Genomic DNA, 26470 nt, shown 5'->3' on the forward strand with positions numbered 1-26470 from the left:
TTTCTACTGCAACCCGTTCCCTTTGTGCTAGATGAAAGAACGTCTCTCCACATGCTCGGTTCTGAGAGATAAGTGTGTGTGAAAGCCTTCCTTCACCTAGCTTGTTGGGAACACAAAGATTCTCTTCAGTTGCAAACTCCACTCCATACATATCTATGAGGAGGTACTAGCTCCAACTCGGTTTTACAGTGAAAACTGCAGGAACTTCAATCTGGCACTAGGAATCAGAATGAGAAATCAGAGTAAAAGTTTCTCCTGCAACACGTTCCCTTTTTGCTAGATGAACGAACGTCTATCCACATGCTCAGTTCTTAGAGATAAGTGTGGGTGAAAGCCTCCCTTCACCTTTCTTGTTGGGAACACAAAGATTCTCTTCAGTTGCAAACTCCAATCCATACATATATATGAGGAGGTACAAGCTCCAACTCGGATTTACAGTGAAAACTGCAGGAACTTCAAATCGGCACTAGGAAACAGACTGAGAAACCAGAGTAAATGTTTCTCCTGCAAACCGTTCCCTTTGTGCTAGATGAACGAACGTCTCTCCACATGCTCAGTTCTGAGAGATAACTGTGTGTGAAAGCCGTACTTCACTTAGCTTGTTGGGAACACAAAGTTTCTCTTCAGTTGCAAACTCCACCCCATACATATGTATGGGGAGGTACTAGCTCCAACTCGGTTTTACAGTGTAATCTGCAGGAACTTCAAACCGGCACTAGGAAACAGACTGAGAAACCAGAGTAAAAGTTTCTCCTGCAACTCGTTCTCTTTTTGCTAGATGAACGAACGTCTCTCCACATGCTAAGTTCTGAGAAATAAGTGAGTGTGAAAGCCGTACTTCACCTAGCTTGTTGGGAACACAAAGTTTCTCTTCAGTTGCAAACTCCACTCCATATATATTATGGGGAGGTACTAGCTCCAACTCGGTTTTACAGTGAAAACTGCAGGAACTTCAAACTGGCACTAGGAATCAGACTGAGAAATCAGAGTAAAAGTTTCTCCTGCAACCCGTTCCCTTTGTGCTAGATGAACGAACGTCTCTCCACCTGCTCGTTTCTGAAAGATAAATGTGTGTGAAAGCCGTCCTTCACCTAACTTTTTGGGAACACAAAGATTTTTTCATTTGCAAACCCCACTCCATACATATATATGGGGAGGTACTAGCTCCAACTCGGTTTTACAGTGAAAACTGCAGGAACTTCAAACCGGCACTAGGAAACAGACTGAGAAACCAGAGTAAAAGTTTCTCCTGCAATCCGTTCCCTTTCAGCTAGATGAACGAACGTCTCTCCACTTGCTCATTTCTGAGAGATAAGTGTGTGTGAAAGCCGTACTTCACCTAGCTTGTTGGGAACACAAAGATTCTCTTTAGTTGCAAACTCCACCCCATACATATATATGGGTAGGTACTAGCTCCAACTCGGTTTTACAGTGAAAACTGCAGGAACTTCAAACCGGCACTAGGAAACAGACTGAGAAACCAGAGTAAAAGTTTCTCCTGCAACCCGTTCAATTTGTGCTAGATGAACGAAAGTCTCTCCACATGCTCAGTTCTGAGAGATAATTGTGTGTGAAAGCCGTCCTTCACCTAGCTTGTTGGGAACACAAAGTTTCTTTTTAGTTGCAAAATCCACTCCATACATATATATGGGGAGGTTCTAGCTCCAACTCGGTTTTACAGTGAAAACTGCCGGAACATCAAACCGGCTCTAAGAAACAGACTGAGAATCCAGAGTAAAAGTTTCTCCTGCAACTCGTTCCCTTTGTGCTAGATGAACGAACGACTCTCCACATGCTCGGTTCTGAGAGATAAGTGTGTGTGAAAGCCGTCCTTCACATAGCTTGTTGGGAACACAAAGTTTCTCATCAGTTGTAAACTCCACTCCATACATATTATGGGGAGGTACTAGCTCCAACTCGGTTTTACAGTGAAAACTGCAGGAACTTCAAACCGGCACTAGGAAACAGACTGAGAAACCAGAGTACAAGTTTCTCGTGCAACCCGTTCCCTTTGTGCTAGATGAAAGAACGTCTCTCCACATGCTCGGTTCTGAGAGATAAGTGTGTGTGAAAGCCTTCCTTTACCTAGCTTGTTGGGAACACAAAGATTCTCTTCAGTTGCAAACTCCACTCCATACATATCTATGAGGAGGTACTAGCTCCAACTCGGTTTTACAGTGAAAACTGCAGGAACTTCAAACTGGCACTAGGAATCAGAATGAGAAATCAGAGTAAAAGTTTGTCCTGCAACACGTTCCCTTTTTGCTAGATGAACGAACGTCTCTCCACATGCTCAGTTCTTAGAGATAAGTGTGGGTGAAAGCCTCCCTTCACCTTTCTTGTTGGGAACACAAAGATTCTTTTCAGTTGCAAACTCCAATCCATACATATATATGAGGAGGTACAAGCTCCAACTCGGATTTACAGTGAAAACTGCAGGAACTTCAAATCGGCACTAGGAAACAGACTGAGAAACCAGAGTAAATGTTTCTCCTGCAACCCGTTCCCTTTGTGCTAGATGAACGAACGTCTCTCCACATGCTCAGTTCTGAGAGATAAGTGTGTGTGAAAGCCGTACTTCACTTAGCTTGTTGGGAACACAAAGTTTCTCTTCAGTTGCAAACTCCACCCCATACATATATATGGGGAGGTACTAGCTCCAACTCGGTTTTACAGTGTAATCTGCAGGAACTTCAAACCGGCACTAGGAAACAGACTGAGAAACCAGAGTAAAAGTTTCTCCTGCAACTCGTTCTCTTTTTGCTAGATGAACGAACGTCTCTCCACATGCTAAGTTCTGAGAAATAAGTGTGTGTGAAAGCCGTACTTCACCTAGCTTGTTGGGAACACAAAGTTTCTCTTCAGTTGCAAACTCCACTCCATATATATTATGGGGAGGTACTAGCTCCAACTCGGTTTTACAGTGAAAACTGCAGGAACTTCAAACTGGCACTAGGAATCAGACTGAGAAATCAGAGTAAAAGTTTCTCCTGCAACACGTTCCCTTTGTGCTAGATGAACGAACGTCTCTCCACATGCTCAGTTCTGAGAGATAAGTGTGTGTGAAAGCCGTTCTTCAACTAGCTTGTTGGGAACACAAAGTTTCTCTTCAGTTGCAAACTCCACTCCAAACATATAAATGAGGAGGTACTAGCTCCAACTCGGTTTTACAGTGAAAACTGCAGGAACTTCAAACCGGCACTAGGAATCAGACTGAGAAATCAGAGTAAAAGTTTCTCCTGCAACACGTTCCCTTTGTGCTAGATGAACCAACGTCTCTCCACATGCTCAGTTCTGAGAGATAAATGTGGGTGAAAGCATCCCTTCACCTATCTTGTTGGGAACACAAAGATTCTCTTCAGTTGCAAACACCAATCCATACATATATATGAGGAGGTACTAGCTCCAACTCGCTTTTACAGTGAAAACTGCATGAAATTCAAATCGGCACAAGGAAACAGACTGAGAAACCAGAGTAAAAGTTTCTCCTGCAACCCCTTCCCTTTGTGCTAGATGAACGAACGTCTCTCCACATGCTCAGTTCTGAGAGATAAGTGTGTGTGAAAGCCGTTCTTCAACTAGCTTGTTGGGAACACAAAGTTTCTCTTCAGTTGCAAACTCCACTCCACACATATATAAGGGGAGGTACTAGCTCCAACTCGGTTTTACAGTGAAATCTGCAGGAACTTCAAACCGGCACTAGGAAAGAGACTGAGAAACCAGAGTAAAAGTTTCTCCTGCAACCCGTTCCCTTTTTGCAAGATGAACAAACGTCTCTCCACCTGCTCAGATCTGAGAGATAAGTGTGTGTGAAAGCCGTCCTTCACCTAGCTTGTTGGGAACACAAAGTTTCTCTTCAGTTGCAAACTCCACTCCATACATATATAAGGGGAGGTACTAGCTCCAACTCGGTTTTACAGTGAAATCTGCAGGAACTTCAAACCGGCACTAGGAAAGAGATTGAGAAACCAGAGTAAAAGTTTCTCCTGCAACCCGTTCCCTTTGTGCTAGATGAACGAACGTCTCTCCACCTTCTCGGTTCTGAAAGATAAGTGTGTGTGAAAGCTGTCCTTCACCTAACTTTTTGGGAACACAAAGATTCTTTTCAGTTGCAAACCCCAATTCCATACATATATATGGGGAGGTACTAGCTCCAACTCGGTTTTACAGTGAAAACTGCAGGAACTTCAAACCGGCAATAGGAAACAGACTGAGAAACCAGAGTAAAAGTTTCTCCTGCAATCCGTTCCCTTTGAGCTAGATGAACGAACGTCTCTCCACTTGCTCATTTCTGAGAGATAAGTGTGTGTGAAAGCCGTACTTCACCTAGCTTGTTGGGAACACAAAGATTCTCTTTAGTTGCAAACTCCACCCCATACATATATATGTGGAGGTACTAGCTCCAACTCGGTTTTACAGTGAAAACTGCAGGAAATTCAAACCGGCACTAGGAAACAGACTGAGAAACCAGAGTAAATGTTTCTCCTGCTACCCGTTCCCTTTGTGCTAGATGAAAGAACGTCTCTCCACATGCTCGGTTCTGAGAGATAAGTGTGTGTGAAAGCCGTCCTTCACCTAGCTTGTTGGGAACACAAAGTTTCTCTTCAGTTGCAAACTCCACTCCATACATATATAAGGGGAGGTACTAGCTCCAACTCGGTTTTACAGTGAAATCTGCAGGAACTTCAAACCGGAACTAGGAAACAGGCTGAGAAACCAGAGTAAAATTTTCTCCTGCAACCCGTTCCCTTTGAGCTAGATGAACGAACGTCTCTCCACTTGCTCATTTCTGAGAGATAAGTGTGTGTGAATGCCGTACTTCACCTAGCTTGTTGGGAACACAAAGTTTCTCTTTAGTTGCAAACTCCACTCCATACATATATATGGGGAGGTTCTAGCTCCAACTCGGTTTTACAGTGAAAATTGCCTTAAATTCAAACCGGCTCTAGGAAACAGACTGAGAAACCAGAGTAAAAGTTTCTCCTGCAACCCGTTCCCTTTGTGCTAGATGAACGAACGACTCTCCACATGCTCGTTTCTGAGAGATAAGTGTGTGTGAAAGCCGTCCTTCACATAGCTTGTTGGGAACACAAAGTTTCTCTTCAGTAGTAAACTCCACTCCATACATATTATGGGGTGGTACTAGCTCCAACTCGGTTTTACAGTGAAAACTGCAGGAACTTCAAACCGGCACTAGGAAACAGACTGAGAAACCAGAGTAAAAGTTTCTCCTGCAACACGTTCCCTTTGTGCTAGATGAAAGAACGTCTCTCCACATGCTCGGTTCTGAGAGATAAGTGTGTGTGAAAGCCGTCCTTCAACTAGCTTGTTGGGAACAAAAAGTTTCTCTTCAGTTGCAAACCCCACTCCATACATATATATGGGGAGGTACTAGCTCCAACTCGGTTTTACAGTGATAAATGCAGGAACTTCAAACCGGCACTAGGAAACAGACTGAGAAACCAGAGTAAATATTCCTCCTGCAACCCGTTCCCTTTTTGCAAGGTGAACGAACGTCTCTCCACCTGCTCGGTTCTGAGAGATAATTGTGTGTGAAAGCCGTCCTTCACCTAGCTTGTTGGGAACACAAAGTTTCTCTTCAGTTGCAAACTCCACTCCATACATATATATGGGGAAATACTAGCTCAAACTCGGTTTTACAGTGAAAAATGCAGGAACTTCAAACCGGCACTAGGAAACAGACTGAGCAACCAGAGTAAAGATTTCTCCTGCAACCCGTTCCATTTGTGCTAGATGAACGAACGTCTCTCCACATGCTCAGATCTGAGAGATAAGTGTGTGTGAAAGCCGTCCTTCACCTAGCTTGTTGGGAACACAAAGTTTCTCTTCAGTTGCAAACTCCACTCCACACATATATAAGGGGAGGTACTAGCGCCAACTCGGTTTTACAGTGAAATCTGCAGGAACTTCAAACCGGCACTAGGAAAGAGACTGAGAAACCAGAGTAAAAGTTTCTCCTGCAACCCGTTCCCTTTGTGCTAGATGAACGAACGTCTCTCCACATGCTCGGTTCTGAGAGATAAGTGTGTGTGAAAGCCTTCTTTCTCCTAGCTTGTTGGGAACACAAAGTTTCTCTTTAGTTGCAAACTCCACTCCATACATATATATGGGGTGGTACTAGCTCCAACTCGGTTTTACAGTGAAAACTGCAGGAACTTCAAACCGGCACTAGGAAACAGACTGAGAAACCAGAGTAAAAGTTTCTCCTGCAACCCGTTCCCTTTGTGCTAGATGAAAGAACGTCTCTCCACATGCTCGGTTCTGAGAGATAAGTGTGTGTGAAACCGTCCTTCACCATGCTTGTTGGGAACACAAAGTTTCTCTTCAGTTGCAAACCCCACTCCATACATATATATGAGGAGGTACTAGCACCAACTCGGTTTTACTGTGATAAATGCAGGAACTTCAAACTGGCACTAGGAAACAGACTGAGAAACCAGAGTAAATGATTCTCCTGCAAACCGTTCCTTTGTGCTAGATGAACGAACGTCTCACCACAAGCTCAGTTCTGAGAGATAAGTGTGTGTGAAAGCCTTCCTTCACCTAGCTTGTTGGGAACACAAAGATTCTCTTCAGTTGCAAACTTCACTCCAAACATATAAATGAGGAGGTACTAGCTCCAACTCGGTTTTACAGTGAAAACTGCAGGAAATTCAAACCGGCACTAGGGATCAGACTGAGAAATCAGAGTAAAAGTTTCTCCTGCATCACGTTCCCTTTGTGCTAGATGAACGAACGTCTCTCCACATGCTCAGTTCTGAGAGATAAGTGTGGGTGAAAGCATCCCTTCACCTATCTTGTTGGGAACACAAAGATTCTCTTCAGTTGCAAACCCCAATCCATACATATATATGAGGAGGTACTAGCTCCAACTCGCTTTTAAAGTGAAAACTGCATGAAATTCAAATCGGCACTAGGAAACAGACTGAGAAACCAGAGTAAAAGTTTCTCCTGCAACCCCTTCCCTTTGTGCTAGATGAACGAAGTCTCTCCACATGCTCAGTTCTGAGAGATAAGTGTGTGTGAAAGCCGTACTTCACCTAGCTTGTTGGGAACACAAAGTTTCTCTTCAGTTGCAAACTCCACTCCATACATATATATGGGGAGGTACTAGCTCCAACTCGGTTTTACAGTGAAATCTGCAGGAACTTCAAACCGGCACTAGGAAAGAGACTGAGAAACCAGAGTTAAAGTTTCTCCTGCAACACGTTCCCTTTGTGCTAGATGAACGAACGTCTCTCCATATGCTCGGTTCTGAGAGATAAGTGTGTGTGAAAGCCGTCCTACGCCTAGCTTGTTGGGAACACAAAGTTTCTCTTCAATTGCAAACTCCAATCCATACATATATATGAGGAGATACTAGCTCCAACTCGGTTTTACAGTGAAAACTGCAGGAACTTCAAACCGGCACTAGGAAACAGACTGAGAATCCAGAGTAAAAGTTTCTCCTGCAAACCGTTCCCTTTGTGCTAGATGAACGAACGTCTCTCCACATGCTCAGTTCTGAGAGAAAACTGTGTGTGAAAGCCGTACTTCACCTAGCTTGTTGGGAACACAAAGTTTCTCTTCAATTGCAAACTCCACTCCATACATATATATGGGGAGGTACTAGCTCCAACTCGGTTTTACAGTGAAAACTGCAGGAAATTCAAACCGTCACTAGGAAACAGACTGAGAAACCAGAGTAAACGTTTGTCCTGCAACACGTTCCCTTTGTGCTAGATGAACGAACGTCTCTCCATATGCTCGGTTCTGAGAGATAAGTGTGTGTGAAAGCCGTCCTTCAGCTAGCTTGTTGGGAACACAAAGTTTCTTTTCAGTTGCAAACTCCACTCCATACATATATATGGGGAGGTACAAGCTCCAACTCGGTTTTACAGTGAAAACTGCAGGAACTTCAAACCGGCACTAGGAAACAAACTGAGAAACCAGAGTAAATGTTTCTCCTGCAACCCGTTCCCTTTTTGCAAGATGAACGAACGTCTCTCCACCTGCTCAGATCTGAGAGATAAGTGTGTGTGAAAGCCGTCCTTCACCTAGCTTGTTGGGAACACAAAGTTTCTCTTCAGTTGCAAACTCCACTCCATACATATATAAGGGGAGGTACTAGCTCCAACTCGGTTTTACAGTGAAATCTGCAGGAACTTCAAACCGGCACTAGGAAAGAGATTGAGAAACCAGAGTAAAAGTTTCTCCTGCAACCCGTTCCCTTTGTGCTAGATGAACGAACGTCTCTCCACCTGCTCGTTTCTGAAAGATAAATGTGTGTGAAAGCCGTCCTTCACCTAACTTTTTGGGAACACAAAGATTTTTTCAGTTGCAAACCCCACTCCATACATATATATGGGGAGGTACTAGCTCCAACTCGGTTTTACAGTGAAAACTGCAGGAACTTCAAACCGGCACTAGGAAAGAGACTGAGAAACCAGAGTAAAAGTTTCTCCTGCAATCCGTTCCCTTTGAGCTAGATGAACGAACGTCTCTCCACTTGCTCATTTCTGAGAGATAAGTGTGTGTGAAAGCCGTACTTCACCTAGCTTGTTGGGAACACAAAGATTCTCTTTAGTTGCAAACTCCACCCCATACATATATATGGGTAGGTACTAGCTCCAACTCGGTTTTACAGTGAAAACTGCAGGAATTTCAAACCGGCACTAGGAAACAGACTGAGAAACCAGAGTAAAAGTTTCTCCTGCAACCCGTTCAATTTGTGCTAGATGAAAGAAAGTCTCTCCACATGCTCAGTTCTGAGAGATAAGTGTGTGTGAAAGCCGTCCTTCACATAGCTTGTTGGGAACACAAAGTTTCTCATCAGTTGTAAACTCCACTCCATACATATTATGGGGAGGTACTAGCTCCAACTCGGTTTTACAGTGAAAACTGCAGGAACTTCAAACCGGCACTAGGAAACAGACTGAGAAACCAGAGTACAAGTTTCTACTGCAACCCGTTCCCTTTGTGCTAGATGAAAGAACGTCTCTCCATATGCTCGATTCTGAGAGATAAGTGTGTGTGAAAGCCGTCCTTCACCTAGCTTGTTGGGAACACAAAGTTTCTCTTCAGTTGCAAACTCCACTCCATACATATATAAGGGGAGGTACTAGCTCCAACTCGGTTTTACAGTGAAAACTGCAGGAACTTCAAACTGGCACATGGAAATAGACTGAGAAACCAGAGTAAAATTTCTCCTGCAACCCGTTCAATTTGCTAGATGAACGAACGTCTATCCACATGCTCATTTCTGAGAGATAAGTGTGTGTGAAAGCCGTCCTTCACCTAGCTTGTTGGGAACACAAAGTTTCTTTTTAGTTGAAAACTCCACTCCATACATATATATGGGAATGTTCTAGCTCCAACTCGGTTTTATAGTGAAAACGGCAGGAACTTCAAACCGGCACTAGGAAACAGACTGAGAAACCAGAGTAAAAGTTTCTCCTGCAACCAGTTCCCTTTGTGCTAGATGAACGAACGTCTCTCCACATGCTCAGTTCTGAGAGATAAGTGTGGGTGAAAGCCTCCCTTCACCTATCTTGTTGGGAACAGAAAGATTCTCTTCAGTTGCAAACTCCAATCCATACATATATATGAGGAGGTACAAGCTCCAACACGGTTTTACAGTGAAAACTGCAGGAACTTCAAATCGGCACTAGGAAACAGACTGAGAAACCAGAGTAAATGTTTCACCTGCAACCCGTTCCCTTTGTGCTAGATGAACGAACGTCTCTCCACATGCTCAGTTCTGAGAGATAAGTGTGTGTGAAAGCCGTACTTCACTTAGCTAGTTGGGAACACAAAGTTTCTCTTCAGTTGCAAACACCACTCCATACATATATATGGGGAGGTACTAGCTCCAACTCGGTTTTACAGTGAAATCTGCAGGAACTTCAAACCGGCACTAGGAAAGAGACTGAGAAACCAGAGTAAAAGTTTCTCCTGCAACTCGTTCCCTTTGTGCTAGATGAACGAACGTCTCTCCACATGCTCAGTTCTGAGAGATAAGTGTGGGTGAAAGCCTTCCTTCACCTATCTTGTTGGGAACACAAAGAATCTCTTCAGTTGCCAACTCCAATCCATACATATATATGGGGAGGTACTAGCTCCAACTCGGTTTTACTGTGAAATCTGCAGGAACTTCAAACCGGCACTATGAATCAGACTGAGAAACCAGAGTAAAAGTTTCCCCTGCAACACGTTCCTTTGTGCTAGATGAACGAACGTCTCTCCATATGCTCGGTTCTGAGAGATAAGTGTGTGTGAAAGCCGTCCTTCACATAGCTTGTTGGGAACACAAAGTTTCTCTTCAGTTGTAAACTCCACTCCATACATATTATGGGGAGGTACTAGCTCCAACTCGGTTTTACAGTGAAATCTGCAGGAACTTCAAACCGGCACTAGGAAACAGACTGAGAAACCAGAGTATAAGTTTCTCCTGCAACCCGCTCCCTTTGTGCTAGATGAAAAACGTCTCTCCACATGCTCGGTTCTGAGAGATAAGTGTGTGTGAAAGCCTTCCTTCACCTAGCTTGTTGGGAACACAAAGATTCTCTTCAATTGCAAACACCAATCCATACATATATATGAGGAGGTACTAGCTCCAACTCGGTTTTACAGTGAAAACTGCAGGAACTTCAAACCGGCACTAGGAAACAGACTGAGAAACCAGAGTAAATATTCCTCCTGCAACCCGTTCCCTTTTTGCAAGATGAACGAACGTCTCTCCACATGCTCGGTTCTGAGAGATAAGTGTGTGTGAAAGCCGTCCTTCACCTAGCTTGTTGGGAACACAAAGTTTCTCTTCATTTGCAAACTCCACTCCATACATATATATGGGGAAGTACTAGCTCAAACTCTGTTTTACAGTGAAAAATGCAGGAAATTCAAACCGGCACTAGGAAACAGACTGAGCAACAAGAGTAAAGATTTCTCCTGCAACCCGTTCCATTTGTGCTAGATGAACGAACGTCTCTCCACATGCTCAGATCTGAGAGATAAGTGTGTGTGAAAGCCGTCCTTCACCTAGCTTGTTGGGAACACAAAGATTCTCTTCAGTTGCAAACTCCACTCCACACATATATAAGGGGAGGTACTAGCTCCAACTCGGTTTTACAGTGAAATCTGCAGGAACTTCAAACCGGCACTAGGAAAGAGACTGAGAAACCAGAGTAAAAGTTTTTCCTGCAACCCGTTCCCTTTGTGCTAGATGAACGAACGTCTCTCCACATGCTCGGTTCTGAGAGATAAGTGTGTGTGAAAGCCTTCTTTCTCCTAACTTGATGGGAACACAAAGTTTCTCTTTAGTTGCAAACTCCACTCCATACATATATATGGGGAGGTACTAGCTCCAACTCGGTTTTACAGTGAAAACTGCAGGAACTTCAAACCGGCACTAGGAAACAGACTGAGAAACTAGAGTAAAAGTTTCTCCTGCAACCCGTTCCCTTTGTGGTAGATGAAAGAACGTCTCTCCACATGCTCGGTTCTGAGAGATAAATGTGTGTGAAAGCCGTCTTTCACCTTGCTTGTTGGGAACACAAAGTTTCTCTTCAGTTGCAAACTCCACTCCATACATATATATGAGGAGGTACTAGCACCAACTCGGTTTTACAGTGATAAATGCAGGAACTTCAAACCGGCACTAGGAAACAGACTGAGAAACCAGAGTAAATGTTTCTCCTGCAAACCGTTCCTTTGTGCTAGATGAACGAACGTCTCTCCACATGCTCAGTTCTGAGAGATAAGTGTGTGTGAAAGCCTTCCTTCACCTAGCTTGTTGGGAACACAAAGATTCTCTTCAGTTGCAAACTCCACTCCAAACATATAAATGAGGAGGTACTAGCTCCAACTCGGTTTTACAGTGAAAACTGCAGGAACTTCAAACCGGCACTAGGAATCAGACTGAGAAATCAGAGTAAAAGTTTCTCCTGCAACACGTTCCCTTTGTGCTAGATGAACCAACGTCTCTCCACATGCTCAGTTCTGAGAGATAAATGTGGGTGAAAGCATCCCTTCACCTATCTTGTTGGGAACACAAAGATTCTCTTCAGTTGCAAACACCAATCCATACATATATATGAGGAGGTACTAGCTCCAACTCGCTTTTACAGTGAAAACTGCATGAAATTCAAATCGGCACAAGGAAACAGACTGAGAAACCAGAGTAAAAGTTTCTCCTGCAACCCCTTCCCTTTGTGCTAGATGAACGAACGTCTCTCCACATGCTCAGTTCTGAGAGATAAGTGTGTGTGAAAGCCGTTCTTCAACTAGCTTGTTGGGAACACAAAGTTTCTCTTCAGTTGCAAACTCCACTCCACACATATATAAGGGGAGGTACTAGCTCCAACTCGGTTTTACAGTGAAATCTGCAGGAACTTCAAACCGGCACTAGGAAAGAGACTGAGAAACCAGAGTAAAAGTTTCTCCTGCAACCCGTTCCCTTTTTGCAAGATGAACAAACGTCTCTCCACCTGCTCAGATCTGAGAGATAAGTGTGTGTGAAAGCCGTCCTTCACCTAGCTTGTTGGGAACACAAAGTTTCTCTTCAGTTGCAAACTCCACTCCATACATATATAAGGGGAGGTACTAGCTCCAACTCGGTTTTACAGTGAAATCTGCAGGAACTTCAAACCGGCACTAGGAAAGAGATTGAGAAACCAGAGTAAAAGTTTCTCCTGCAACCCGTTCCCTTTGTGCTAGATGAACGAACGTCTCTCCACCTTCTCGGTTCTGAAAGATAAGTGTGTGTGAAAGCTGTCCTTCACCTAACTTTTTGGGAACACAAAGATTCTTTTCAGTTGCAAACTCAACTTCATACATATATATGGGGAGGTACTAGCTCCAACTCGGTTTTACAGTGAAAACTGCAGGAACTTCAAACCGGCAATAGGAAACAGACTGAGAAACCAGAGTAAAAGTTTCTCCTGCAATCCGTTCCCTTTGAGCTAGATGAACGAACGTCTCTCCACTTGCTCATTTCTGAGAGATAAGTGTGTGTGAAAGCCGTACTTCACCTAGCTTGTTGGGAACACAAAGATTCTCTTTAGTTGCAAACTCCACCCCATACATATATATGTGGAGGTACTAGCTCCAACTCGGTTTTACAGTGAAAACTGCAGGAACTTCAAACCGGCACTAGGAAACAGACTGAGAAACAGGAGTAAATGTTTCTCCTGCAACCCGTTCCCTTTGTGCTAGATGAAAGAACGTCTCTCCACATGCTCGGTTCTGAGAGATAAGTGTGTGTGAAAGCCGTCCTTCACCTAGCATGTTGGGAACACAAAGTTTCTCTTCAGTTGCAAACTCCACTCCATACATATATAAGGGGAGGTACTAGCTCCAACTCGGTTTTACAGTGAAATCTGCAGGAACTTCAAACCGGAACTAGGAAACAGGCTGAGAAACCAGAGTAAAATTTTCTCCTGCAACCCGTTCCCTTTGAGCTAGATGAACGAACGTCTCTCCACTTGCTCATTTCTGAGAGATAAGTGTGTGTGAATGCCGTACTTCACCTAGCTTGTTGGGAACACAAAGTTTCTCTTTAGTTGCAAACTCCACTCCATACATATATATGGGGAGGTTCTAGCTCCAACTCGGTTTTACAGTGAAAATTGCCTTAAATTCAAACCGGCTCTAGGAAACAGACTGAGAAACCAGAGTAAAAGTTTCACCTGCAACCCGTTCCCTTTGTGCTAGATGAACGAACGACTCTCCACATGCTCGTTTCTGAGAGATAAGTGTGTGTGAAATCCGTCCTTCACATAGCTTGTTGGGAACACAAAGTTTCTCTTCAGTAGTAAACTCCACTCCATACATATTATGGGGTGGTACTAGCTCCAACTCGGTTTTACAGTGAAAACTGCAGGAACTTCAAACCGGCACTAGGAAACAGACTGAGAAACCAGAGTAAAAGTTTCTCCTGCAAAACGTTCCCTTTGTGCAAGATGAAAGAACGTCTCTCCACATGCTCGGTTCTGAGAGATAAGTGTGTGTGAAAGCCGTCCTTCAACTAGCTTGTTGGGAACACAAAGTTTCTCTTCAGTTGCAAACCCCACTCCATACATATATATGGGGAGGTACTAGCTCCAACTCGGTTTTACAGTGATAAATGCAGGAACTTCAAACCGGCACTAGGAAACAGACTGAGAAACCAGAGTAAATATTCCTCCTGCAACCCGTTCCCTTTTTGCAAGATGAACGAACGTCTCTCCACCTGCTCGGTTCTGAGAGATAATTGTGTGTGAAAGCCGTCCTTCACCTAGCTTGTTGGGAACACAAAGTTTCTCTTCAGTTGCAAACTCCACTCCATACATATATATGGGGAAGTACTAGCTCAAACTCGGTTTTACAGTGAAAAATGCAGGAACTTCAAACCGGCACTAGGAAACAGACTGAGCAACCAGAGTAAAGATTTCTCCTGCAACCCGTTCCATTTGTGCTAGATGAACGAACGTCTCTCCACATGCTCAGATCTGAGAGATAAGTGTGTGTGAAAGCCGTCCTTCACCTAGCTTGTTGGGAACACAAAGTTTCTCTTCAGTTGCAAACTCCACTCCACACATATATAAGGGGAGGTACTAGCTCCAACTCGGTTTTACAGTGAAATCTGCAGGAACTTCAAACCGGCACTAGGAAAGAGACTGAGAAACCAGAGTAAAAGTTTCTCCTGCAACCCGTTCCCTTTGTGCTAGATGAACGAACGTCTCTCCACATGCTCGGTTCTGAGAGATAAGTGTGTGTGAAAGCCTTCTTTCTCCTAGCTTGTTGGGAACACAAAGTTTCTCTTTAGTTGCAAACTCCACTCCATACATATATATGGGGTGGTACTAGCTCCAACTCGGTTTTACAGTGAAAACTGCAGGAACTTCAAACCGGCACTAGGAAACAGACTGAGAAACCAGAGTAAAAGTTTCTCCTGCAACCCGTTCCCTTTGTGCTAGATGAAAGAACGTCTCTCCACATGCTCGGTTCTGAGAGATAAGTGTGTGTGAAACCGTCCTTCACCATCCTTGTTGGGAACACAAAGTTTCTCTTCAGTTGCAAACCCCACTCCATACATATATATGAGGAGGTACTAGCACCAACTCGGTTTTACTGTGATAAATGCAGGAACTTCAAACTGGCACTAGGAAACAGACTGAGAAACCAGAGTAAATGATTCTCCTGCAAACCGTTCCTTTGTGCTAGATGAACGAACGTCTCACCACAAGCTCAGTTCTGAGAGATAAGTGTGTGTGAAAGCCTTCCTTCACCTAGCTTGTTGGGAACACAAAGATTCTCTTCAGTTGCAAACTTCACTCCAAACATATTAATGAGGGGGTACTAGCTCCAACTCGGTTTTACAGTGAAAACTGCAGGAAATTCAAACCGGCACTAGGAATCAGACTGAGAAATCAGAGTAAAAGTTTCTCCTGCAACACGTTCCCTTTGTGCTAGATGAACGAACGTCTCTCCACATGCTCAGTTCTGAGAGATAAGTGTGGGTGAAAGCATCCCTTCACCTATCTTGTTGGGAACACAAAGATTCTCTTCAGTTGCAAACCCCAATTCATACATATATATGAGGAGGTACAAGCTCCAACTCGCTTTTAAAGTGAAAACTGCATGAAATTCAAATCGGCACTAGGAAACAGACTGAGAAACCAGAGTAAAAGTTTCTCCTGCAACCCCTTCCATTTGTGCTAGATGAACGAAGTCTCTCCACATGCTCAGTTCTGAGAGATAAGTGTGTGTGAAAGCCGTACTTCACCTAGCTTGTTGGGAACACAAAGTTTCTCTTCAGTTGCAAACTCCACTCCATACATATATATGGGGAGGTACTAGCTCCAACTCGGTTTTACAGTGAAATCTGCAGGAACTTCAAACCGGCACTAGGAAACAGACTGAGAATCCAGAGTAAAAGTTTCTCCTGCAACCCGTTCCCTTTGTGCTAGGTGAACGAACGTCTCTTCACGTGCTCAGTTCTGAGAGATAAGTGTGTGTGAAAGCCGTCCTTCACCTAGCTTGTTGGGAACACAAAGATTCTCTTCAGTTGCAAACTCCACTCCATACATATCTATGAGGAGGTACTAGCTCCAACTCGGTTTTACAGTGAAAACTGCAGGAACTTCAATCTGGCACTAGGAATCAGAATGAGAAATCAGAGTAAAAGTTTCTCCTGCAACACGTTCCCTTTTTGCTAGATGAACGAACGTCTATCCACATGCTCAGTTCTTAGAGATAAGTGTGGGTGAAAGCCTCCCTTCACCTTTCTTGTTGGGAACACAAAGATTCTCTTCAGTTGCAAACTCCAATCCATACATATATATGAGGAGGTACAAGCTCCAACTCGGATTTACAGTGAAAACTGCAGGAACTTCAAATCGGCACTAGGAAACAGACTGAGAAACCAGAGTAAATGTTTCTCCTGCAAACCGTTCCCTTTGTGCTAGATGAACGAACGTCTCTCCACATGCTCAGTTCTGAGAGATAAGTGTGTGTGAAAGCCGTACTTCACTTAGCTTGTTGGGAACACAAAGTTTCTCTTCAGTTGCAAACTCCACCCCATACATATGTATGGGGAGGTACTAGCTCCAACTCGGTTTTACAGTGTAATCTGCAGGAACTTCAAACCGGCACTAGGAAACAGACTGAGAAACCAGAGTAAAAGTTTCTCCTGCAACTCGTTCTCTTTTTGCTAGATGAACGAACGTCTCTCCACATGCTAAGTTCTGAGAAATAAGTGAGTGTGAAAGCCGTACTTCACCTAGCTTGTTGGGAACACAAAGTTTCTCTTCAGTTGCAAACTCCACTCCATATATATTATGGGGAGGTACTAGCTCCAACTCGGTTTTACAGTGAAAACTGCAGGAACTTCAAACTGGCACTAGGAATCAGACTGAGAAATCAGAGTATAAGTTTCTCCTGCAACCCGTTCCCTTTGTGCTAGATGAACGAACGTCTCTCCACCTGCTCGTTTCTGAAAGATAAATGTGTGTGAAAGCCGTCCTTCACCTAACTTTTTGGGAACACAAAGATTTTTTCATTTGCAAACCCCACTCCATACATATATATGGGGAGGTACTAGCTCCAACTCGGTTTTACAGTGAAAACTGCAGGAACTTCAAACCGGCACTAGGAAACAGACTGAGAAACCAGAGTAAAAGTTTCTCCTGCAATCCGTTCCCTTTGAGCTAGATGAACGAACGTCTCTCCACTTGCTCATTTCTGAGAGATAAGTGTGTGTGAAAGCCGTACTTCACCTAGCTTGTTGGGAACACAAAGATTCTCTTTAGTTGCAAACTCCACCCCATACATATATATGGGTAGGTACTAGCTCCAACTCGGTTTTACAGTGAAAACTGCAGGAACTTCAAACCGGCACTAGGAAACAGACTGAGAAACCAGAGTAAAAGTTTCTCCTGCAACCCGTTCAATTTGTGCTAGATGAACGAAAGTCTCTCCACATGCTCAGTTCTGAGAGATAATTGTGTGTGAAAGCCGTCCTTCACCTAGCTTGTTGGGAACACAAAGTTTCTTTTTAGTTGCAAAATCCACTCCATACATATATATGGGGAGGTTCTAGCTCCAACTCGGTTTTACAGTGAAAACTGCCGGAACATCAAACCGGCTCTAAGAAACAGACTGAGAATCCAGAGTAAAAGTTTCTCCTGCAACTCGTTCCCTTTGTGCTAGATGAACGAACGACTCTCCACATGCTCGGTTCTGAGAGATAAGTGTGTGTGAAAGCCGTCCTTCACATAGCTTGTTGGGAACACAAAGTTTCTCATCAGTTGTAAACTCCACTCCATACATATTATGGGGAGGTACTAGCTCCAACTCGGTTTTACAGTGAAAACTGCAGGAACTTCAAACCGGCACTAGGAAACAGACTGAGAAACCAGAGTACAAGTTTCTCGTGCAACCCGTTCCCTTTGTGCTAGATGAAAGAACGTCTCTCCACATGCTCGGTTCTGAGAGATAAGTGTGTGTGAAAGCCTTCCTTTACCTAGCTTGTTGGGAACACAAAGATTCTCTTCAGTTGCAAACTCCACTCCATACATATCTATGAGGAGGTACTAGCTCCAACTCGGTTTTACAGTGAAAACTGCAGGAACTTCAAACTGGCACTAGGAATCAGAATTAGAAATCAGAGTAAAAGTTTCTCCTGCAACACGTTCCCTTTTTGCTAGATGAACGAACGTCTCTCCACATGCTCAGTTCTTAGAGATAAGTGTGGGTGAAAGCCTCCCTTCACCTTTCTTGTTGGGAACACAAAGATTCTTTTCAGTTGCAAACTCCAATCCATACATATATATGAGGAGGTACAAGCTCCAACTCGGATTTACAGTGAAAACTGCAGGAACTTCAAATCGGCACTAGGAAAAAGACTGAGAAACCAGAGTAAATGTTTCTCCTGCAACCCGTTCCCTTTGTGCTAGATGAACGAACGTCTCTCCACATGCTCAGTTCTGAGAGATAAGTGTGTGTGAAAGCCGTACTTCACTTAGCTTGTTGGGAACACAAAGTTTCTCTTCAGTTGCAAACTCCACCCCATACATATATATGGGGAGGTACTAGCTCCAACTCGGTTTTACAGTGTAATCTGCAGGAACTTCAAACCGGCACTAGGAAACAGACTGAGAAACCAGAGTAAAAGTTTCTCCTGCAACTCGTTCTCTTTTTGCTAGATGAACGAACGTCTCTCCACATGCTAAGTTCTGAGAAATAAGTGTGTGTGAAAGCCGTACTTCACCTAGCTTGTTGGGAACACAAAGTTTCTCTTCAGTTGCAAACTCCACTCCATATATATTATGGGGAGGTACTAGCTCCAACTCGGTTTTACAGTGAAAACTGCAGGAACTTCAAACTGGCACTAGGAATCAGACTGAGAAATCAGAGTAAAAGTTTCTCCTGCAACACGTTCCCTTTGTGCTAGATGAACGAACGTCTCTCCACATGCTCAGTTCTGAGAGATAAGTGTGTGTGAAAGCCGTTCTTCAACTAGCTTGTTGGGAACACAAAGTTTCTCTTCAGTTGCAAACTCCACTCCACACATATATAAGGGGAGGTACTAGCTCCAACTCGGTTTTACAGTGAAATCTGCAGGAACTTCAAACCGGCACTAGGAAAGAGACTGAGAAACCAGAGTAAAAGTTTCTCCTGCAACCCGTTCCCTTTTTGCAAGATGAACAAACGTCTCTCCACCTGCTCAGATCTGAGAGATAAGTGTGTGTGAAAGCCGTCCTTCACCTAGCTTGTTGGGAACACAAAGTTTCTCTTCAGTTGCAAACTCCACTCCATACATATATAAGGGGAGGTACTAGCTCCAACTCGGTTTTACAGTGAAATCTGCAGGAACTTCAAACTGGCACTAGGAAAGAGATTGAGAAACCAGAGTAAAAGTTTCTCCTGCAACCCGTTCCCTTTGTGCTAGATGAACGAACGTCTCTCCACCTTCTCGGTTCTGAAAGATAAGTGTGTGTGAAAGCCGTCCTTCTCCTAGCTTGTTGGGAACACAAAGTTTCTCTTCAGTTGCAAACTCCACTCCACACATATATATGGGGAGGTACTAGCTCCAACTCGGTTTTACAGTGAAAACTGCAGGAACTTCTAACCGGCACTAGGAAACAGACTGAGAAACCAGAGTAAAAATTTCACCTGCAAACTCTTCCCTTTGTGCTAGATGAACGAACGTCTCTCCACATGCTCAGTTCTGAGAGAAAATGTGTGTGAAAGCCGTCCTTCAACTAGCTTGTTGGGAACACAAAGTTTCTCTTCAGTTGAAAACTCCAATCCATACATATATATGCGGAGGTACTAGCTAAAACTCGGTTTTACAGTGAAAACTGCAGTAACTTCAAACCGGCACTATAAAACAGACTGGGAAACCAGAGAAAAGTTTCTCCTGCAACCCGTTCCCTTTGTGCTAGGTGAACGAACGTCTCTTCACGTGCTCAGTTCTGAGAGATAAGTGTGTGTGAAAGCCGTCCTTCACCTAGCTTATTGGGAACACAAAGTTTCTCTTCAGTTGCAAACTCCAATCCATACATATATATGGGGAGGTACTAGCTCCAACTCGGTTTTACAGTGAAAACTGCAGGAACTTCAAACCGGCACTAGGAAACAGACTGAGAAAGCAGAGTAAAAGTTTCTCCTGCAACACGTTCCCTTTGTGCTAGATGAACGAACGTCTCTCCACATGCTCAGTTCTGAGAGATAAGTGTGTTTGAAAGCCGTCCTTCACCGAGCTTGTAGGGAACACAAAGTTTCTCTTCAGTTGCAAACTCCACTCCATACATATATATGGGGAGGTACTAGCTCCAACTCGGTTTTACAGTGAAAACTGCAGGAACTTCAAACCGGCACTAGGAAACAGACTGAGAAACCAGAGTAAAAGTTTCTCCTGCAACCCGTTCCCCTTGTGCTAGATGAACGAACGTCTCTCCACATGCTCAGTTCTGAGAGATATGTGTGTGTGAAAGCCGTCCTTCACCTAGCTTGTTGGGAACACAAAGTTTCTCTTCAGTTGCAAACTCCACTCCATACATATATATGGGGAGGTACTAGCTCCAACTCGGTTTTACAGTGAAAACTGCAGGAACTTCAATCCGGCACTAGGAAACAGACTGAGAAACCAGAGTAAAAGTTTCTCCTGCAACCCGTTCCACTTGTGCTAGATGAACGAACGTCTCTCCACATGCTAATTTCTGAGAGATAATTGTGTGTGAAAGCCGTCCTTCACCTAGCTTGTTGGGAACACAAAGTTTCTCTTCAGTTGCAAACTCCACTCCATACATATATATGGGGAGGTACTAGCTCCAACTCGATTTTACAGTGAAATCTGCAGGAACTTCAAACCGGCACTAGGAAACAGACTGAGAATCCAGAGTAAAAGTTTCCCCTGCAACCCGTTCCCTTTGAGCTAAATGAACGATAGTCTCTCCACTTGCTCATTTCTGAGAGATAAGTGTGTGTGAAAGCCGTCCTTCACCTAGCTTGTTGGGAACACAAAGTTTCTCTTCAGTTGCAAACTCCACTCCATACATATATATGGGGAGGTATTAGCTCCAACTTGGTTTTACAGTGAAAACTGCAGGAACTTCAAACCGGCACTAGAAACAGACTGAGAAACCAGAGTAAAAGTTTCTCCTGCAACCCGTTCCTTTTGTGCTAGATGAACGAAAGTCTCTCCACATGCTCAGTTCTGAGAGATAAGTGTGTGTGAAAGCCGTCCTTCACCTAGCTTGTTGGGAACACAAAGTTTCTCTTCAGTTGCAAAATCCACTCCAAACATATATATGGGGAGGTACTAGCTCCAACTCGGTTTTACAGTGAAAACTGCAGGAACTTCAAACCGGCACTAGGAAACAGACTGAGAAACCAGAGAATAAGTTTCTCCTGCAACCCGTTCCCTTTGTGCTAGATGAACGAACGTCTCTCCACCTGCTCAGTTCTGAGAGATAAGTGAGTGTGAAAGCCGTCCTTCACCTAGCTTGTTGGGAACACAAAGTTTCTCTTCAGTTGCAAACTCCACTCCATACATATATATTGGGATGTACTAGCTCCTACTCGGTTTTACAGTGAAATCTGCCGGAACTTCAAACCGGCACTAGGAAACAGACTGAGAAACCAGAGTAAAAGTTTCTCCTGCAACCCGTTCCCTTATTGCTAGAAGAACGAACGTCTCTCCACATGCTCAGTTCTGAGAGATAATTGTGTGTGAAAACCGTCCTTCACCTAGATTGTTGGGAACACAAAGTTTCTCTTCAGTTGCCAAATCCACTCCATACATATATAAGGGGAGGAACTAACTCCAACTCGGTTTTACAGTGAAATCTGCAGGAACTTCAAACCGGCACTAGGAAATAGACTGAGAAACCAGAGTAAAAGTTTCTCCTGCAACCCGTTCCCTTTGTGCTAGATGAACGAACGTCTCTCCACATGCTCAGTTCTGAGAGATAAGTGTGTGTGTAAGCCGTCCTTCAACTAGCTTGTTGGGAACACAAAGTTTCTCTTCAGTTGCAAACTCCACTCCATACATATATATGTTAGGTACTAGCTCCAACTCGGTTTTACAGTGAAAACTGCAGGAACTTCAAACCGGCACTAGGAAACAGACTGAGAAACTAGAGTAAATGTTTTTCCTGCAACCCGTTCCCTTTGTGCTAGATGAACGAACGTCTCTCCACATGCTCAGTTCTGAGAGATAAGTGTGTGTGAAAGCCGTCCTTCACCTAGCTTGTTAGGAACACAAAGTTTCTCTTCAGTTGAAAACTCCACTCCATACATATATATGCGGAGGTAATAGCTCAAACTTGGTGTTACAGTGAAAACTGCAGTAACTTCAAACCGGCACTAGGAAACAGACTGGGAAACCAGAGAAAAGTTTCTCCTGCAACCCGTTCCCTTTGTGCTAGATGAACGAACGTCTCTTCAAGTGCTAAGTTCTGAGAGATAAGTGTGAGTGAAAGCCGTCCTTCACCCAGCTTATTGGGAACACTAAGATTCTCTTCAGTTGCAAACTCCAATCCATACATATATATGGGGAGGTACTAGCTCCAACTCAGTTTTACAGTGAAAACTGCAGGAACTTCAAACCGGCACTAGGTAACAGACTGAGAAACCAGAGTAAATGTTTTTCCTGCAACCCGTTCCCTTTGTGTTAGATGAACGAACGTCTCTTAACGTGCTCAGTTCTGAGAGATAAGTGTGTGTGAAAGCCGTCCTTCACCTAGCTTATTGTGAACACAAAGTTTCTCTTCAGTTGCAAACTCCACTCCATACATATATATGGGTAAGAACTAGCTCCAACTCGGTTTTACAGTGAAAACTGCAGGAAATTCAAACCGGCACTAGGAACCAGACTGAGAAACCAGAGTAAAAGTTTCTCCTGCAACCCGTTCCCTTTGTGCTAGATGAACGAACGTCTCTCCACATGCTCAGTTCTGAGAGATAAGTGTGTGTGAAAGCCGTCCTTCACCTAGCTTGTTGGGAACACAAAGTTTCACATCAGTTGCAAACTCCACTCCATACATATATATGGGGAGGTACTAACTCCAACTCGGTTTTACAGTGAAAACTGCAGGAACTTCAAACCGGCACTAGGAAACAGGCTGAGAAAATATAGTAAAAGTTTCTCTTGTAATCCGTTCCCTTTGTGCTAGATGAACGAAAGTCTCTCCACCTGCTCAGTTCTGAGAGATAGTGAGTGTGAAAGCCGTCCTTCACCTAGCTTGTTGGGAACACAAAGTTTCTCTTCAGTTGCAAACTCCACTCCATACATATATATGGGAGGTACTAGCTCCAACTCGGTTTTACAGTGAAAACTGCAGGAACTTCAAACCGGCACTAGGAAACAGACTGAGAAACCAGAGTAAATGTTTTTCCTGCAACCCGTTCCCTTTGTGCTAGATGAACGAACGTCTCTCCACATGGTCAGTTGTGAGAGAAAAATGTGTGTGAAAGCCGTCCTTCAACTAGCTTGTTGGGAACACAAAGATTCTCTTCAGTTGCAAACTCCACTCCATACATATATATGGGGAGGTACCAGCTCCAACTCGGTTTTACAGTGAAAACTGCAGGAACTTCAAACCGGCACTAGGAAACAGACTGAGAAAGCAGAGTAAAAGTTTCTCCTGCAACACGTTCCCTTTGTGCTAGATGAACGAACGTCTCTCCACATGCTCAGTTCTGAGAGATAAGTGTGTTTGAAAGCCGTCCTTCACCCAGCTTGTTGGGAACACAAAGTTTCTCTTCAGTTGCAAACTCCACTCCATACATATATATGGGGAGGTACTAGCTCCAACTCGATTTTACAGTGAAAACTGCAGGAACTTCAAACCGGCACTAGGTAACAGACTGAGAAACCAGAGTAAATGTTTTTCCTGCAACCCGTTCCCTTTGTGTTAGATGAACGAACGTCTCTCCACATGCTCAGTCCTGAGAGATAAATGTGTGTGAAAGACGTCCTTCAACTAGCTTGTTGGGAACACAAGATTCTCTTCAGTTGCAAACTCCACTCCATACATATATATGGGGTGGTACTATCTCCAACTCCGTTTTACAGTGAAAACTGCAGGAACTTCAAACCGGCACTAGGTAACAGACTGAGAAACCAGAGTAAATGTTTTTCCTGCAACCCGTTCCCTTTGTGTTAGATGAACGAAAGTCTCTCCACATGCTCAGTTCTGAGAGATAAATGTGTGTGAAAGCCGTCCTTCAACTAGCTTGTTGGGAACACAAAGTTTCTCTTCAGTTGAAAACTCCACTCCATACATATATATGGGGAGGTACTAGCTCCAACTCGGTTTTACAGTGAAAACTGCAGGAACTTCAAACCGGCACTAGGAAACAGACTGAGAAACCAGAGTAAAAGTTTCTCCTGCAACCCGTTCCCTTTGTGCTAGATGAAAGAACGTCTCTCCACATGCTCATTTCTGAGAGATAAGTGTGTGTGAAAGCCGTCCTTCACCTAGCTTGTTGGGAACACAAAGTTTCACATCAGTTGCAAACTCCACTCCATACATATATATGGGGAGTTACTAGCTCCAACTCGGTTTTACAGTGAAAACTGCAGGAACTTCAAACCGGCACTAGGTAACAGACTGAGAAACCAGAGTAAATGTTTTTCCTGCAACCCGTTCCCTTTGTGTTAGATGAACGAACGTCTCTCCACCTGCTCAGTTCTGAGAGATAGTGAGTGTGAAAGCCGTCCTTCACCTAGCTTGTTGGGAACACAAAGTTTCTCTTCAGTTGCAAACTCCACTCCATACATATATATGGGAGGTACTAGCTCCAACTCGGTTTTACAGTGAAAACTGCAGGAACTTCAAACCGGCACTAGGAAACAGACTGAGAAACCAGAGTAAATGTTTTTCCTGCAACCCGTTCCCTTTGTGCTAGATGAACGAACGTCTCTCCACATGCTCAGTTCTGAGAGAAAAATGTGTGTGAAAGCCGTCCTTCAACTAGCTTGTTGGGAACACAAAGTTTCTCTTCAATTGAAAACTCCACTCCATACATATATATGGGGAGGTACTAGCTCCAACTCGGTTTTACAGTGAAAACTGCAGGAACTTCAAACCGGCACTAGGAAACAGACTGAGAAAGCAGAGTAAAAGTTTCACCTGCAACAGGTTCCCTTTGTGCTAGATGAACGAACGTCTCTCCACATGCTCAGTTCTGAGAGATAAGTGTGTTTGAAAGCCGTCCTTCACCCAGCGTGTTGGGAACACAAAGTTTCTCTTCGGTTGCAAACTCCACTCCATACATATATATGGGGAGGTACTAGCTCCAACTCAGTTTTACAGTGAAAACTGCAGGAACTTCAAACCGGCACTAGGTAACAGACTGAGAAACCAGAGTAAATGTTTTTCCTGCAACCCGTTCCCTTTGTGTTAGATGAACGAACGTCTCTCCACATGCTCAGTTCTGAGAGATAAATGTGTGTGAAAGACGTCCTTCAACTAGCTTGTTGGGAACACAAGATTCTCTTCAGTTGCAAACTCCACTCCATACATATATATGGGGTGGTACTATCTCCAACTCCGTTTTACAGTGAAAACTGCAGGAACTTCAAACCGGCACTAGGTAACAGACTGAGAAACCAGAGTAAATGTTTTTCCTGCAACCCGTTCCCTTTGTGTTAGATGAACGAAAGTCTCTCCACATGCTCAGTTCTGAGAGATAAATGTGTGTGAAAGCCGTCCTTCAACTAGCTTGTTGGGAACACAAAGTTTCTCTTCAGTTGAAAACTCCACTCCATACATATATATGGGGAGGTACTAGCTCCAACTCGGTTTTACAGTGAAAACTGCAGGAACTTCAAACCGGCACTAGGAAACAGACTGAGAAACCAGAGTAAAAGTTTCTCCTGCAACCCGTTCCCTTTGTGCTAGATGAAAGAACGTCTCTCCACATGCTCATTTCTGAGAGATAAGTGTGTGTGAAAGCCGTCCTTCACCTAGCTTGTTGGGAACACAAAGTTTCACATCAGTTGCAAACTCCACTCCATACATATATATGGGGAGTTACTAGCTCCAACTCGGTTTTACAGTGAAAACTGCAGGAACTTCAAACCGGCACTAGGTAACAGACTGAGAAACCAGAGTAAATGTTTTTCCTGCAACCCGTTCCCTTTGTGTTAGATGAACGAACGTCTCTCCACCTGCTCAGTTCTGAGAGATAGTGAGTGTGAAAGCCGTCCTTCACCTAGCTTGTTGGGAACACAAAGTTTCTCTTCAGTTGCAAACTCCACTCCATACATATATATGGGGAGGTAAAAGCTCCAACTCGGTTTTACAGTGAAAACTGCAGGAACTTCAAACCGGCACTAGGAAACAGACTGAGAAACCAGAGAAAATTTTCTCCTGCAACCCGTTCCCTTTGTACTAGATGAACGAACGTCTCTCCACATGCTCAGTTCTGAGATATAAGTGTGTGTGAAAACCGTCCTTCACCTAGCTTATTGGGAACA

The sequence above is a fragment of the Camelus bactrianus genome, chromosome 28, assembly GCF_048773025.1.
Source record: "Camelus bactrianus isolate YW-2024 breed Bactrian camel chromosome 28, ASM4877302v1, whole genome shotgun sequence".
In the NCBI taxonomy this organism is placed as follows: Eukaryota; Metazoa; Chordata; class Mammalia; order Artiodactyla; family Camelidae; genus Camelus; species Camelus bactrianus.